Source organism: Cupressus sempervirens, chromosome 8, assembly GCF_028749045.1.
Source record: "Cupressus sempervirens isolate cs-2001-9-10 chromosome 8, ASM2874904v1, whole genome shotgun sequence".
Lineage (NCBI taxonomy): Eukaryota > Viridiplantae > Streptophyta > Pinopsida > Cupressales > Cupressaceae > Cupressus > Cupressus sempervirens.
In genome coordinates this window covers 112,295,908-112,314,968 of record NC_143125.1, presented here as the reverse complement: position 1 = coordinate 112,314,968, position 19,061 = coordinate 112,295,908, and positions in this window count along the sequence as shown.

Here is a 19,061-nt window from a genome sequence, read left to right as displayed (position 1 = left end):
TGCATATGTGCATAACATTTGTGTAGAAGAATGAGTGTAAACATCATATCTATACTTTTTGTACTTTATGTGATATTATGAATGGGTTAGGGTTTGTGTTGTGAAGACTAGCAGCAGACTAGTGAGTAGGAAAGTACATCAAAGGTAGATTTTGAGTATTTTCTATATCTTGTTGGTGAGAAGGAGTTAATGCTGGCAATCATGGAAGATGGTAGAAGACTACAACCAAATGGGTTGTTGTAGTGTATGAATTATCATTGGCAAAGGTTATATTCTTATTGTAACATGGTGTAAATTTAATGTAATGATTGTGTAGATGTTTATGAAGACATGTATGCCTTAGCATGGTACTATGTAATTCATTGTACATTGGGGAAGCTCAAATAGGCTTAATTAATTATATGTATTGGGTGTAACAAAAATACATTTTTTCGTGTTTGAGATATATGAACCATATGTATGGGGTGAGTAGATGCAATCCTTGATGCTATTAGAGCATAACAATTAAGTTATTGTAGTGCATTTCAAAGGAATTTTTTTGGCAAGTAAGTTGTATATCAATCATCCTATGCTTATTGAAGATCTATCTTTCATTTTTGTCAGAGCATTTAAAAAATGGGTCTACTTGTTCTTATCAACTTTTAAATGGTTAGAACATTCTAACAAGGATTCAAGATCTCCAAACATGAATATGTCATTTAACACGAATTGTTGTATTAAATGAATTGTGTTTGACTTCTAGAAAGATCACATCCTCTTGCAAGGAGTTGATATCTTAGAACAATATGTTGTGGTTTCCATTCCCATTGGGGTTCTCCCTAGTCAATAAATCATTGTATTGTGATGTATGGTTTCTTATTATTGTGTATCATAGTTCTAATTGTTGGTGATCAATTTGAGAAGTTTAGATTTAATTATATTTTCTCACAATTGATTAACACACCCCCTCCTAGTTGTGTTTGGAATTTACTTCTAAACGATTAGTATCAGAGCATTAGGCCTTCTTTGAGAAGGAAGCTTAGCAGCTTGAGGAGTCCTAAATTTGATGGTGATAAATATGACAATAGAAAGAACAAGATAATAACACATTTAATCACAATGGAGGAAATTGTTGTCAAAACTGAAAGCGAGCTATCTTCATGCCTGCCTGAGGAAAAGAAGAAATTCTAGTACAACATGATTGCAAGAGAAGCACTTATTAGTGCCCTATCTGATATAAAAGAACTTGATTTAGCACATTATATTTGGACTAAAATAAATTGTATGAAGGTGATGAGTATATAAGGAAAGCTATGCCGCAAAATTGGAAATCTAGATTACAGAATGCTAAAATGCTCAAAGATGAAACTATCAACGCATAAGTACAAAGGATAAAAAAGATTTTAATAGTAATAAAGAGTACAGGAGGAGTTATATTAGAAGATGAGGTTGTATAGAAAATTCTTAGATCTTTGATACCATCCTATGAAAATAGAGTCAATATTTTGAGGAAATTATTTTTCTTATCAAAGGATTCAATAGGGAGTTTCTAATTGGAAAGTTACAAGTTTTGACAAAAAAAAAAAAGATTCTTTACCTAGAATTGGGACTTCATCTAAGACTAGTGTGCATAAGGATAAAATGATACTAACTAAAAATGTGAGCGCTAGTGGTAGAAATCTCAAAGATTATGCCAACAATTGGGCATGTATTGAAGAAGGAAAAAGAAAGATGGATGAACTTGAAGATTTGATCAAAGAGATAATAAAGAGGTAAGGAAATATCTAAGGGCATGCTATCTTTAGTCTATTTTTCAGGTAAGATTGTTCATTTTGCATCAAGATATTGTAAAAGAGAATCTAAGGTTAATCCTAGACTCTACAAGTCAAATTCTCCTAAGGAATGTCCTTATGTTAGTGATGTAGAGATTGAAATAAAGGAAATTAACTTTGAAGACAATGATAATGAGGATGAGATAAGATTTGCTACAATTAAATGGAATTCTAGTTGTTGAATAAAATATTCTATCTTCACATGTTGAGAAGAATAAATCAGACATGATTATAGATAATAAATGTTCACATCATATGATAGGTGAAAAAGAGAAGCTTGTTGATCTAAAAAGGTAGGATAGAGTTGTTGCCAGATTTGTTGACAATATGTCTTGCTTGATTAAGGGAAAATGTTCTTTAACACTTGATGGTAAGACTAACATAGATGATTTTTTATTTGTTGATGACTTGAAATTTGCCTTACTAAGTGTTGGATAATTTTTAGACAAGGGTTATCATTTACAATTTTTAGTTGGGAAATGAGACTACTACTAGTACTAGGACCAAAGGTAATGTATTTTAGTTAAATGATTCTGAGATAAGTTGTTTTGTTACAAAATTTGGTGAGACTTGGCTATGACATAGGAGATTTTTCCATATAAATTTTGATAACATAGTGAGAGTCAATAATTTTAGTGTGGTCAGAGATTTGCCTAAGATTATGAAACATTATAACAAGATGTGTAAGGGATATGTGATAGCAAATCAAAAAAGTAATACATTTCAAAGAAAAGAATTTCTACATAGAAAAGTTGGAAATTGTATACAAACTTATATGGACCTACAAAGACAACATATTATAGCGAAACACATTTTAATCTTTTCATTGATGATTACACTGATATGGGTCTCCTTCCAAAGAGAGAAATATGAAGCATTTGATAAGTTTAAGATATTTAAATAAAATTTTGAGACTAAGTCTTGATTTAAGATAAATTATTTAAGATCTCATAAAGGAGGAGATTTTACATCTAACAAATTTAATGCATATCGAGAGGATCATAATTTCATAAAGACTTCATCTCATAGAACACCACTAAAAAATAGAGTATCAAAAGGAAGAAATAGAATATTTTATGAGTTACCAAAAGTAATGTTACTTAAAAAATGTAGTGCATGTACATTAGAGAGAAGTGGTAAATACTATATTATACACCTTGAACATAGTTTAGATAAGACATGGAACAAGTAAAACACTTTATGAAGTTTAGTTTGGTCATACACCTATAGGAAAATTCTTTAGAATCTTTGAAAGAAAATATTATATTAAAATAGATGATGAAACATGGAATTATGATCCTAGAAGTGATGAAGGTATATTTTTTGGTTATTCTACTAAAAGTAAGGCCTACAAATACTATAACTTAAGGCTAAATAAAATTGTTGAGAGTGAAAATGTAAGAATTGATGAAATATTTCAGGCTAAACACCAATACAAAATTAGAATGCAAAACAAGAACTATTCTTTGAAATTGACAATTGAATTCATGTTTAGATTGAAGAACCTAGAGAAGAATAGAGAACACCAAGGTATGTTTCTTTAACTCATCATAATAAACATATTATTGGAGATGCAAGCAGTGGAATAATGACAAGGGGAAGAATGAGGAATGAAATAAATTTCATTTCATAATTTGGACATAAAAATAGTGATGAAGCATGAAAAGATGAATCATGGATTAATGCTATGAAGGAAGATTTGGAATAGATTGTGAATAACAACACATAGGAATTGGTTCCTATACCTAAAGACAAGAATGTTAAAGGAATTAAGTGGGTATTCAGGAACAAGATGAATGAGCAAGGAGAAGTGGTGAAAAATAAAACAAGGCTAACATCTATAGGTTATTCACAACAAGAGGGTATTGATTATGAAAAAAACCTTTACTCTTGTAGTTGGATTAGAAGTAATTAGACTATTTTTGGCATATGTAGCTAACAAGAAATTTGAAATATATCAAATAGATGTTAAATAAAATTTCTTGAGTGGAGAATTGGAGGAAGAAGTATACATTGAGCAACAAGCTGGATTTTTATTAACAGGACAAGAGGATGTGGTATGTAAACTAAGGAAGATCCTATATGAATTAAAGCACTCACAAGATTAGGTTTCCTATCTTCAACAATTGTATGCTTTCTAATACACTCTCAAGATTAGGTTGCACATTTGATACAATTCCACTAGTAGTTTAAGGTAACATCATCATCCAATTGTAACTAGCCTTCAAGTTCATCATTTCACATTCATTCATTAGATTTCTCAACAACTTTACAACCTTGGTAACCTTTTTAGCTACTTGCTACAAATCCATCACCTTCTAATCTAAGTAGCCTGATCCCCTAAGGTGTAAGTTTTTATCATACGTAGATTCTTATCTTTCATTACTTCCTTCTTTAAAGGGAGTGAAGTAAATATTATGTCATCTTTGAAGATATAAACAACATTCTTTCAACAATCATAAATCGAACCAAATCATATTACCAAGGTCTACCCAAAAAAACTTGGTAAGCACCTATGTTAACCATGTTACACAATACTTCATCTTGGTAAGGTCTAATGTTGAAATTGACCCAAAACTATTCTCTTTTTTCTATTATATGATGATTTGAAACCAACTTCTCTCATAAGAACTATTGAAGTTGATGAAATATCAACCCCACAACTCCCAAGAATCACATGCATGCAAACATATGCCAAAGAAAGAGAGAAGCAAAAGTTATGGAGGTTGGAATTACCAAATTTATAGATAAGACATTCTTGATCAATGATGAGAAAAAAGATAAATTTCTATAATAGAAAGTGAACGAATAAATTACAAAGAGATCAATCATTATAAAAGGAGATCAAAACCCTGAGAAGTAAAGCCTAGGCTGCATGATAATAATTAATAAAAGAATTAATTATTATATGCCCAAAGTTTTGCTTAAGTAAACTAGATATAAAAAGTGACTTAATAATTAAATCAAAATGATTTAATTAATGAGAAAATACTTTATTACTCTAACAAGGACAAGGATGCTTGAGTCACCTCCATCCCAAATTTCATACCATTTCCTATGATACATGATTATCAGTAATTCCACCATCATTAGCACTTTGCAATATTTTCCTTCAAACTTGCAAATAGCTTAGAAAAATTGTCTTCTCTTCCTAGGCTCTGATTTTATCTTGCATACCATAACTCTCTTGAACATTGTAGATTTTCCCATCTCCTGTGTAACTTCTCGTATATCAAGTTTATCTCTCTCTACTTGCTCCTCATGTGTCACCTAGTTATGTCTTCCTTTTCTTGTATCAACCAAAAATTGAAAAGATTTGTGATAAACATTCCAACATTTGGAACAAGTACCTTTGAATTCTCCATCGTCTCTTCTCATTCTATGAATCTTATGATCAAGATCTTCTTCAATCAAAAGTTTGACTTTTGCCTTATCTACTATTGGTTTATTCCTATCCTTAGAGGTACAATTTATCTTTCACCTTCAGGACATACTAATAAGCATCTACAATTTCACTAATCCTCAATATACTACACTCATCTTAAGTCAACCATTAAGATACCAAGAGACATTTTCCTTGGATGACTCTTAGTGCTCGGGTCTGATGGTCATCTTGTAAAACTCCTCTTTATAATTGATGTAGGAGCATCCTAGGAAAGTCAACAATCCTATATGTATGAACATTGAGCTCAAATTTGTGAAGTTATGGTTTACATGTTTGGGGATATATTCAAGACATATTGGGCAACCTTGTCGTAAGTGAGTATAATGATTGGAGTTATCATCTTAGAACCATTTTGGTGATTGATAGTCATGTATTCATAATTTACTGGAAGATGTTGGAGATTGTTTCCACGATCTTCTATATGAGGGAGTTGGCATGTGCGCTCTTGGATGGCACATGGACCTATGTCTAAGTGAATGTATTCTTATGCTATGCTAGGTCGACTTGTGGCTTGGTTTAGTATATGTAGAGGGTCTTATAAAGTCTAGAGTAATTATTATTCATCCAACATGGAGGAAGCAAGGAGTAGCTGAGAGAGCAAAGTTTGTTAGCAAAGCTAGTAGTTGTAGCTTGGGAAATAAGGAGGTTTCTTGGTGGCTTTTGAGAACAAGTTTAGATCCTCTTGGAGTTCCCAGCTAGATTGTGGATCTAGACTAGATAAGAGTTAGATCTTGCAAGATCTTGCAAAATTACTTATGTAATTGCTTATGTATTTGGCCATAACTCGGAAGGCCTTACAACTGGGCATGTTGGATGTAAATCTTATGATTTTATTATCAGAATTGGTGTTATTCTAGATCTAAATCTTTATGTTATTGTTTATATTTTTTTGTGTGGTTATTTGGTCAGGGCTAGGACATCTTCTTTGGGGATTCTACTACCTTGCACTACATCAAGTGATATAAGAGTGAAGGTTGGAGTTGGTTGATCTTGTGGATTTTTTTTTGGGTTTGTGAAGATCTTGGAAGATTCCTCCAAGAATATTGGACCTTAGGGTGATTGATGATCTCTATGATGTTGTGGAGACTAGGAGACCAAAGAAAGTTAGATCAAATTTCAGATATGGGCTAGAGATGATGAAGAATGAGATCATGAGAGCTATTCTTGGTGTACTTAGGAATGCAAAACTAAAGATTTTGTTATGAGGAAGCTTTGGAAGACTTTGAAGTTGTTGGATCTAGTGGTGAAGAGAAAATGGATTAAATGGAGAGACATATGGAAGATAGGGCTAGTCAATTGGACAGAATTGGATATTAGTTGAACTTGAAGCACAAGATGGATGTTTCTAATTTCTTAGATACTTTGAATCCTAAGTACCTAATTGATTCGATTGGAGAATTGGAAGAATACTTTGAGTTAGAGGATACCGGTTATCCAATTAGAGTGAGGTTGGCACAAACTAAGTTGAAAGGACATGTTGCTTAATGGTGGAAATAATCGCAAAGAGATAGAGAAAAGAAGGTGAAATGAATATCACTATATGGAGATTGATGGTTACAAAAGTGAAGGCTAAGTTCATTCTTGCTAATTATGAACTTGAATTGTTTAAGAGACTACAAAATCTAAAATAGAAGGATATGACTGTGAAATATTATACTGAGGAGTTTTATAGGTTAACTATTCAGTCTAGACACAAAGAGTTATATAAAGAAAAGGTGGCTAGATATATTAATGGTTTGAGATTCAATATTTAGGATTAGATTGGTATGCTAAATATTTCTTCAGTTGAGGATTATTATTAGTATTCTTTGAGGGTAGAAGAGAAGTTAAAGAGAAGACATCAAGGTAATTCCTGAGGAAAAGAGAAGAAGGAACATTATGAAAAGAATAAACAAATTATTGAAGATGAACCAAAACCTAATGAATAGAGGAAGAGAATAGATAGAGGTGTATTTATGTTAGGATTAAAAAACAAAAAAAAAAATAACAATTACATGTAAATAAAACCAATATCAGAAAATAATAGATTACATAGAAAAGAACACAAGACACCAAGATTTAATGTGGTTCACCCAATCCCTGGGCTACATCCACCAAACAACAAGTTTGATATTATTACGATCCAATAATTACAAGCTAATTAAAATCTATAATCCCTTACAGCTCAATACCACCACAAGAACCAATTTTCACATCACAAGTATAAACAATCCCTAGCCCTAAGCCCTTTCATACAAGTATTTTTACTGCTTTAGGGTTGCAATTAATAATTACATTTTGGCACAAAATCTCAATAAAATAAGGCCCAAAAAAAAATTTTAGGGTGATTCCCCGAGCCCCAAAGAATTTATGAAGTATGTAAGTACTTTTCTGATCAGTCACCACAAACTAACAATCTCCCACTTGGGGACTGATTAGGCTCCACACTAAACAACAATCTCCCACTTGGAGACTAATCTTGTAGCTATGTCGCTACTCCATGAGGCTCCCACTAGATCAAACCACCTTGGACTCTATTGTTCTCTTATTCATGTTCAGTGTAGAAGACCAACCGAAGTTGAAGAGGAGTTTAGCTTCTCCCTTGTTACTACCTTTGTTAACATATCTACTAGATTGTCATTTGTATGTATCTTGTCCAGCTTTAATTATCCATACTCCAAAACTGACTGAATGAAATGGTACCACAACTGTATGTGTTTGGTCTTTGAATGCAGAGCTAAATTCTTTGCAAGATGAATGGCACTTTGACTATCTGTAAACAAATAATTATCTTTCTGAGGGTGTCCCAATTCTTCCAAGAAGAATTGAATCCATATCATCTCCTTGGCTACCTCTGTAGTAGCAACATACTCTAAATTTGTAATGGATAAAGCATTAACCTTCTGTAACCTAGAAACCCAGCTCACAACTACCCCACCAACAGTAAAGACATAACTTGTAGTACTCTGTCTGGCATCAATATCCCTTGCCAAATCTGAGTCAACATAGCCCTATAAATCAGTAGTAGAGCCCCCAAAGTGTAAACACTTATTTCATGTTCCTCTCAAATATCTGAGAATCCATTTGACTGCATTCCAATGCTCAATTCCTGGATGACTCATATACCTGCTAACAACTCCCACTCCATGTGCAATATCTAGTCTGGTACATACTGTAGCATACATCAAGCTTCCTATAGCTAAAGCATAGGGTACCTTTGACATCTTATCCTCCTCTTCTTGTGTCTCGAGACACATCTTCTTAGTCAACTTCAAATGACCAGGTAAAGGTGTGCTGACAACTTTAGCATTCTCCATAGAGAAGCATTGCAACACCTTCTCAACATAATTAGCCTAAGATAGCATCAATTGTTTGTTCTTCCTATCTTTGCAAATCTTCATACCAAGGATTTTTTTTGCTGCCCCCAAATCCTTCATAGAAAATGCATGTGCTAATTGGCATTTTAGCCCCTTAATGTGATCCATGTTAGACCTAGCTACAAGCATATCATCAACATATAAACATAAAATAATGTAGCTATCATCATCTGACCTCTTAAAATAAACACAATGATATGAATGACACCTATTATATCCATGCTCATGCATAAAACTTTCAAATTTCAAATAACATTGCCAAGGTGCTTGCTTCAAGCCATATAAACTTTTCTTCAATTTGCACACTAAGTTCTCCTTACCTTTGACCTCAAATCCCTATGGTTGAGTCATATATATCTCTTCATCCAAATCACCATGAAGAAAGGTTGTTTTAATATCAAGATGCTCTAAATGCAAATCTTCAGTAGCCACAATACTTAAAACAGTACAGATAGAAGTCATCTTAACAACAAGGGAAAATATCTCATCAAAATCAAGGCCCTTTTTCTATGAAAATCCTTTTACAACTAACCTGGCTTTAAATCTTTTCTTATCTCCATCCTCTTCTTTTAACCTGTAAACCCACTTATTCTGTAAAGCTCTTTTACCTGTAGGCAACTTGCATAAATCCCATGTCTTATTCTTCAGCAAAAAGTCTATTTTGTCTTTCATTGCAAACTCTGACTGAATCTTAGTATCCATCTACACAGCTTCATTATAACATTCAAGTTCACCAACATCAATAAGTAAGATTGAATATAAAGAGGGAGAGAATCTTTTTGGAGGTCTAATTTTCCTTGTTGACCATCTAACATTCACTGGTGTGTTTGGTATTTGTTGTTGCAGTTGTTGCACATCATGAGGAATGGTTGGAACATTAGCTTTTGGAGTATCATCCAACACTGCATAATCATCTTCTTTCTTCTCATGTTGCTGCAATAGATCTTTGTACAACACTTTCTCATTGAATATGACATCCCTGCTTCTTACAATTTTATGATTTTCAAAATCCCAAAACTTATAACCAAATTCATTAATGCCATATCCAATAAATACACATTTCTTTGACTTAGTTTCCAGCTTGGTTCTATTTTCAGAATCTATGTGAGCAAAACCTTCACAACCGAAGGTTTTGAGAAAAGAATAACTCACCTTCTTACCAGTCCATGCTTCCTCTAGAATACCATGACCCAAAGGAGTAGAGGGACCTCTATTAACCAAATAAACATCAGTATTGATAGCCTCTACCCACATGTGTAAGGGCAACCCAACATGTAACCTCATGCTCCTTGCGCACTCCATTATAGTCATGTTCATGCATTTAGCTACTCCATTTTCCTGTGGAGTCCTTGGAACAGTTTTTTGTTTATGAATACCATTAGTGGAGCAATAATCTTCAAATTCACGACTGCAATACTCACCACCATTATCAGATCTGAGACATTTCAATTTCTTACCAGTCTCATTTTCAACCAAGCATTTCCATTTCTTAAAAGTTTGAAATACATCAGATTTTTGTCTAAGGAAATAAATCCATACCTTTCTAGTTGCATCATCAATTAATGTAACATAATAATGAGAGCCACCAAGGGAAGATACTTGAGTCAGTCCCCATACATTGGTATGCACAAGTTTTAATTTCTCCTCTCTTTTTTCCTTCCCAATCTTCACAAAACTTACTCTCTTTTGTTTTCCATACACACAACTTTCACAAAAATCCATATTAACACATTTTAGACCTAGTAAAACTTTCTTTGAATGAATTACTTTCATACCTTTCTCACTCATGTGCCCAAGTCTATTGTGCCACAATGTTGTATCAAAATTTATAGCAGCTATTTGTTCTCCCTGCTCAACTGCAGCAACTGTTCCTGAACATTCATTTTTCTTTGAAACAATTAAAGAAGAAGGAACAATATGACCTGTACAAAGATATAAAGTGCCTACTTTCACACCTTTTTCTACTACAAGGGAACCTTTTGAAACCTTCCAATTTTTATCATTAAAAGTAACTACACAACCCTCATCACCGAGTTGCCCTGCTGAAATTAAATTCCTACTGAGCCTTGGAACATGTCTTACCTCATGTAGTAGCCAATGATTCCCATTCTGCAACTTAATCTTAATTTTTCCCTTCCCAATAATTTTATATGGTTCATTATCCCCCAAATAAACAAGTCCAAAATCCCCTTGGACATAATCAATGAAATAACCTCTATGAGGTGTAGCATGAAATGAAGCACCAGAATCTAAAATCCTTGAATCATCAACACTTTCTAAAGACAGAAGCAAAGCATCCTCTTTGGATTTTTTACTTACCACATTTGCCTCCTTTTCTCCATCTGGTTTATCTCCTTCATTTTTCTTTCGATTCCAAAAATATTTCTTTTTATGACCTGTTTTCCCACAGTACTAGCAATTGTTCAGTCCTCTTAATTGAGACCTCCTCCCCTTTGACTTTCTTCTTGATTTTCCACAATTTCTAGAATTACTTCGTCTCTCAGTCGTTCTGCCCCTACTTTATGCATTCAAAGCACTTCCTGATGTAGATCCACCTAAGGTTTTACTACGAGTTTCCTCACTCAAAAAAACACTGATCACATCATCATATTTTAGGGTACTAGATCCAAGAATATCTAATTACTCACAACCGTTACCAAGTCATTCCAGCTTTTAGGAAAAGAACACAAAATTGAGAGAGCCCTAATTTCTTCATCAAAATTGATACCCACAAAAGATAACTGACTAGTAATAATATTAAACTCATTTAAATGATCCACAAAAAATCCACCTTCTATCATTTTCATATTAAATAAATGCTTCATGAGAAATACCTTGTTTGAAGTGGAGGGATTTTCATACAATGTCACTAGGGTTTTCATCAAATCTTCTATTGTCTTCACTTTTGTAATATTAAATGCCGCCGATGGTGCTAGGCATAATCGAATGCTTCCAAGTTCCTTTTTGTCTAAATGATCTCATGTGTCATTTGACATAGATGTAGTGCCTGCCCCTAGTTTACAATTTTCGAGCTACATTTATGTTATGATTGCCAAACTCTTTTAGGCCAATTTATGTGTGATGAGTAGTATTATTATTTTAGAGATTATCAGATGATGTTTACACTCAGTTTATTATATGATGAGATTACTTGGTACTCTATATTTCATGCATGTATGATGATTATTCAATGGTTTTAGTTTCGATGATGATTAGTTAGATGGCTTATTATTTCATGTGCCTCTTATGGATACTTACCCCATACTGCATGTGTATGGTGTGCGTGTTGTTTTATTTATGTATGGTGTTTCTGATATGGTTAAGGAAGGGAGTCGTAGTCACCTGCTAGTCGGGATCTACACGATGCACCACTTCCTGCCATTGCCTGTTTAGCTTAGAATATTGTGTTTGTACATGTGTGGATTTTATGCAGGTTGCAGGTACCGGGTATCGACTTCCCTGAATTGTCAGGATGAGCGTACCCTATCGCACTGTCTCAATGGTAAGAGAGGGGAGATAAACTCTTAAGTCCAAATCCTAAACCCTCTAGCCAATTGTCCTAATTAATAATTAGGACAAGTATCTGAGTTAGTACCCTTCGAATGCATCAAATGATGTAATTTTGTGATTATAACCTTTTGTTTGATGTGGTATGTATTTTTCTATGATGGGTTTTCGTATGTTGCTTTATGAGTCCTTGGTGTATTTTCTATTAATTAAGTCTAATTAAAAAGACTAATTAATGATTTAATTTAATAAGGAATTAATTATGATATCTTTATATTTAATTAATTAATTAATTAATTAAATAAAAGAATTAAAGTTGGAAATTAAAGTTTAAGATATATTTAGAACAGGATAATATTTATTTAATTTAATAATAATATATTTGGAGTTCATTTTTAAATAAATGCTAAATATTATTGTTATTTAAATTAATTAAATATGTTATCAATTAAGTTCTAAAATAAATTAAAAAGTTGAAAGATATAAATTTATTAAGAATTCTAGATCGCATGATCTAATCATGAGTTAAATATAAGAATTAAATTAAAAGATTAAATTATAAAAAAAAAATTAATAATGTTATTTTAATTTCTTAAAAGTGCACATAAGATTTAAAATAATAAATTAATTAAGAATTGAAGTCAAGTGAAATTTTAAATAGAGTTATTTAATAATTCAACTGATTGTGCATGAAAGTTGAATGCAAAAGAATTAGAAAAGATAATAAAAGTTAATTTGAGTTAACTGAGTTGTGCAAAGAGTCTTCTCGGGTAAACGCACAATTAGTGCCCCGAATTGAGGAGAATTTGCTTATCACAACTTTGGGGGTTCATTTTCGGGGGAGATACGAAGTTGGACGAGAATTTTTGGGGGAGAATTTTGGAAGCAAATTTCAGAAAGCTAATACCAAGAAGATTTTCAAAAAAAAAAAAAAAGTTATTGAAGAGGAGCGAGTTCTTTTACAGATTTTTGGGGATTGCGTATTAGCATCGGGTTCAGGTAGGGTCTGGTATTTTGACCCCTAAATGATTTAAGAAATTTAATAGGTTCTGTCTATTTCGTTATTGTAAGAATCTTGTCTCCTTGAATGTATCATTTCTTCGTTCTGGATCTTTTGCTATTCGATTTCATCTGTAAATCCAGATTGGAAAACTATTTAGAAAAAGAAAACCCCGTTCATAGGTTTTTAAAAAAAAAAAAAAAACAAAAACAAAAGAAAGTTTTAAATTAGAATATGATTGATTAAATGTATCAAATTATAATTATAAATGCTTTTAATAAAAATATATATATTTGTTTAAAAGAAATAAATTAATATTGAGTAAGGAGAATTTTTTTTAATTAAACAATATTAATTTTTAAAAAAAAAATATACATATATATAACTGTGGGGAAAATCGATCTTTACAAAGTTTTTTTTTATTTTTTTAAGAAAAAAATATATATATATAAAAATAAAATAAAATAAAATAAAATAATAAAAATATTAATTTTGGGGAGGGGTTTAACCCCATCCCCACTTACCTTTTTGTTCAGCGACCTGTTGTACGCCTGTACCTGCGTAATCGCAGGAACCGTTTAAAGGCTGCGGTCCTTTTTAGGAAGCCGCACGGCTTCATAAAGCCAGCGGCCTTTATTAATAAGGTAATGTATGTTACGTTTTTTTTTAATAGATATTAATAATACTTTAATAATAATTTTGATAATAGTTTTTTTTTGTTAATATTATTATTATTTAATTATTAATAATTATTAAAAGTTTTAATATTATTATAAATAAGGTTGTTCTTTATTATTAATTAAATAATATTTATTAATAAGGTTTTGTTATTATTTGATGTAAATAATAATGCATTTAATATAGTAAATTTTAATAAATAAAATTATTGACAATTTTATTAATTATTTATAATTAATAATTGTTGAGAGATTAATATAGGTATTTATGTAGTTATTAATTAATTTATTTAATTATAATTTAATTAAGTTAATTAACAATTACAGTTATTCAATGAAATTTTAATTTATTTAATTATCGATAATATTGATTTAATAAAATTATGGTTGTTTTATTTAAATCAATAATTTTTTTTATAACTTAGGGAAATTAACGATTATCCTTAGATTATGTATAGGGTAATTGGACATTCATTTAATCATAGAAATGGGTTAATGGTAATGGTAAACAGTGAAACTTAATTACTCAAAACATACGTTAGACTTGAAACTAAGACTTTACTTTTAACCCTAATGTGTAATTTTGAAATCAAATCCAAATTATGAACTGTATTGTTCTGTTTGTACTGTTTATGCTGTGGGGTTTGGGGTTGATTAGATGTTGACCAGTTATAGGTTGTTACCAGAGGCTTGGGTGTTATGCATTTGTGACGTTATGATGATTTGGTCTCGATATTCTTAACCTAACCATGGTAATGTGATGAAGTGCTCTATGACATGATTGTGTTTACTGTTTGTAATTGCTTTCCAGTTTCCTTGTGTGAAGCTGAGATGTATGTATTTGAGAATACCTAACTTAACCATTTTTGAGTCTCGATCAGTTATATTTGATAACCATTTCTGAGTCTCGATCAGTTATACTTGTATTACTTTCTGGTTGCTCATTAGAGAACCATTGGATTTTGTGACTTATCATTGATGCCTTCAGTTGCTAATAGAGAACTGTCGTGATTACTTGATTACTATTTGATGTTATCTGTTGCTCATGAAGAACTGATATATTTTGTGGATTATCTTTTTATGATATTTTCAGTTGCTCGCATAGGACTGAGATGGTTTTATTATGATTCTTTGATTTATGAGTTCATGAGCTAGGGTAGGTTATCTATGTGTAGAGTCGGGAAGTGGCTTGCAATGGGGGTCGGAGCCCTAAGTGGCTGCCTTGAGAAACCCATGGTAAGTCGTTTTTAATAAGTGAAAACATTTACACTAAATGAGAGAAAATGAACCTAATAAGATAATTGTATGTTCTCTCCCATGCCATGAGTGCTAGTACAGACTAGGATGGGGTAGAGAGGACGCTTGGTTACGACCTTGCATTCCATAGTATGCCTCATCAGTACGAGAGGATACTAGTGGCCGCAGGATCAGTAGGGACCCGGGATTCCTAAGGGATTGCTCGGGTAACTTCTACATGACTTTTGTGATGACACTTTCCCGCTTGCATATTAGGTTTCCTACGTGTCTTGTGGTACCTCTGGGATTTAGATTTCGGTCATTTTAGGAACCCTTGAGTTAGCATACTTATAGGATTTCCTGGACTTAGAAAGTATTTATGATTATAGGTTTTGTTATCCTATTTGGGACTTGAGACTATCTCCTCAGCACGGTGGGAGTGGACCATTTAGGTTCCACGCGGTCGGGTGGTAGTGCTTTTACTCTTACCAATGAGATCCGTTCCGTGGTCACCGTGGCTGGAGATTTCGTGATTGGCATTTACCTTCACTATGTTCTTGGATTAGTATGATGGATGGTTAGATTTTATGATAGATGTTTTATCATTATGGATGTATGGATGTATCATGTATGGTGAATAGTTTCATATATTTTTACTGTACTTTGTATCATGGATTTGAGGATGTTGTATCTTGATCTTTACATATGTATATTCTTTTAAGCCTTTCATACCCTGTGACATGTACAGTGGATGAATGAGCATTCCGAATTAATTTGCCAAGGAGCATTCGGAACAAATGTATATTATGGACATTGGAGTTTCTGATTATTCTTTTATATGTACGTGTTAGTTGTTAGACTTAGAATTAATTAAATTTAAACGTGACTCAACGTCTTGGGATCTTTAAGAAATGTAACTTGCAATGTATGTTTGTCGATGATTACATGTTATTGCTTCCGCTACTACTTGTTTGATGTGTATGTCATACTTTCTTACTTATAAAAAAAAAAAAAAAAAAAAAAATGTTTAGCAAACTTAGTGAAACTTTAGGTTAATTCTTTTGGATCCCTTGGCGGGGCGTTACAATAGATCCCTAATTCTTGGTTTTGCCTTCCAACGACTTCCATAAATCCTTCTGATAAAGATAGTCCTCCATTTGCATCTTCCATAACTAGAAATTCTACCCATTAAACCTATCAACCCTGAGCTTACCCTCATCTATCATTGCTCCCACTCGATTGTGAGACTCCCACTCAACCATGAGACTTTCCTACAAAGGATAGCTGAAAAATCACCTCACTCTAATACAACTTGTTAGGATTAAACCACAGACATAAATAAAAATTACATGCAAATATACCCAATATCAAAAAATAATAGATCACACAGAAAAGAACGCAAGACACCAAGATTTAACGTGGTTTGCCCAATCCCTGGGCTACATCCACCAAATAGAAAGTCCAATATTATTATGATCAAGTAATTACAACTTGATTACAATTTGTAATCCCTTATAGTTCACTACCACCGCAAGAACCAATTTTTGCATCACAACTATAAAACAATCCCTAACCCTAAGCCCTTTTATACAAGTATTTTTACCACTTTAGGGTTACAGTTAATAATTACATGTTGGCCCAAAATCTCGATAAAATAGGGCACAAAAAAAATTTGGGGCGATGCCCCAAGCCCCAAAGAATTTATAAAGTATGTACAATACTTTCTTGATCAGTCACCACAAACTAACAATTTAAGGGTACTTTTTATAGATGTGGTGAAGAAGGTCACATATCTTTTGAATGTCTCAATACTAACAAAAAAAATCATGATAGAAGAATTGTTGTGGTAAATGAGGCTGACCATCCAATGAATGAACCTTAGGTAGATGGGGAGAGCTTGTTGATTTGAAGAGTGTTGCTTGGTAAGAAGGTGTAAGAACCTTGTCAAAGGAGGAATTTATTTAGGACTCATTGTAAGTCTGGAGGTAAATGATGGAATGTCATTGTGGATGGTGATATTACTGATAACCTAGTTGTTGAGGAGATGGTTCAGAAACTTGGTTTGAAGAGAGTGAGACATCATTATCCTTATAGGATTGGTTGGTTGCAAGATGAACATGCTTTGGAAGTAAGGGAGCAATGTCTTGTTAATTTTCATATTGGATAATATGTTGATCAAGTGTTATGTGATATTGTGGACATGAGTTCTTGTCACATATTACTTGGTATAGCTTGGCAATATGATTGCAAGGTTGTGCATGAATGTGTCAAGAATGTGTTTACCGTTGAGAAGGGTGACAGAAAGCATTCCTTGATTCCTTTGCAAAATATAGAACTTGGTAGGAGGAACCTAAGTTTTGGTCATTGAATTGAGTTGAAGGATTTTGAAAGGATTGGAGATCAACGTGGAAAGTAGATCTATTGCACATTGAAGTCAATTGCAAGAATGAAGTTGTAGAAGTAGAAAAAAGGCAAGCATGTAGAAGTTGGTGTGGTGGAGGACATGTATGTGAAGAACCAGTTAGGGGTTTATGTACTGAACCCTGAAAGATGTTCTTTTACCTGTTAAGAAAAGGTTTTCTTTACACCTAGAGTGTTTGATGCAGGAGCATCCTAGAGAAGTCAACAATTCTATATGCAGGAACATTAAGCTTAGATTTGTGGAGTTATGGTTTGCATGGCTAGGGATATATTTGAGACATATTGGGAAACCTTTTCCTAAGTGTGCATAATGATTGGGGTTATCGTCTTGGAGCTAGAGCCACTTTGGTGACTGCTAGTCATGTGTTCCTAATTTACTGGTAGACTTTAGAAATTGTTTCTACGAGCTTTGATCTAAGGGAGTTGGCATGTGCACTCTTGGATTTGGATCATTAGATGACACATAGACATATGTCTACTTCTAATTTATTTATGCTTTTTAAACTTAGGCCATGTCTTAAGTATTTAATTATTTCATGTATTTAATGTTTGTAGCCATGTCAACTTGTGGCTTGGTTTAGTATAAGCAGAGGGCCTTATGGAGTCTAGAGTCATTATTATTCATCCAACATGGAGGAAGCAAGGAGTAGTTGAAAAAGTGAAGTTTGTTAGTAAAGTTAGTAGTTGCAGCTTGGGAAACAAGGAGGTTTCTTGGTGACTTGTAAGCACAAGTTTATATCCTTCTTGGAGTTCTCTGATAGATTGTGGATCTAGACTTGCTAGAAGTTGTATCTTGCGAGATCTTGCAAAAATACTTTTGTAATTGCTTATGTATTTGGTCGTAATCTAAAAGGCCTTATAGCTAGGCATGTTTGATGTAAATATTATGATTCTATTATCAGAATTCGTGTTATTCTAGAACTATATCTCTATGTTATTGTTTATATTCTGTTGTGCGGTTATTTGGTAGGGGTTAAGACATCTCCTTTGGGGATTATCCTACCTTGCAATGCATCAATACTCCTTAAATGTAAAATCCTTTTGTTTTGAGTTATAGAATTTCTTAAAAAGTTTTAGTTCATATCCTCCTATATGAACTTGGTCTTAAGTCTAGAAACTATAACTCTCTATGTAGTGATATTATATTCACTATTCTTTTCCCTATCTTTCTAAAATTCTTTCTGCCATAAGGCAACATGACCCTTCAAATTAGTTTTTGTTAACCTAAGTCTTTGTGTATCTCTAATATCTTCAAGCTCAAATTAATCCTCTAGTTCAATGATCCAATCTATCAATTCCTTTGATCATAAAGAACTAGAAAAGCATATAACATCAAATATATGACTCTTACCCATTTTTGTCACAATTCTCAATAATCTTTCTTCCTCAATAGGAATATCGACTTCAGTTGTCTCAAAATCTTCGACAACTTCCTCAAATTCAACTTTAGTCTCAAGGATTTTTGTAACCCTAGCCAAAGCACTCTAGGTCTAAGTTATCTCATTTTTGAAATCCTCCATTATTTTATCTACTATTCTAGGATTCATCCTCCTAGGTGGCATGTTTACCAAGATGTCAATCTCCAACTCCTTAGGATTTATGATCTAA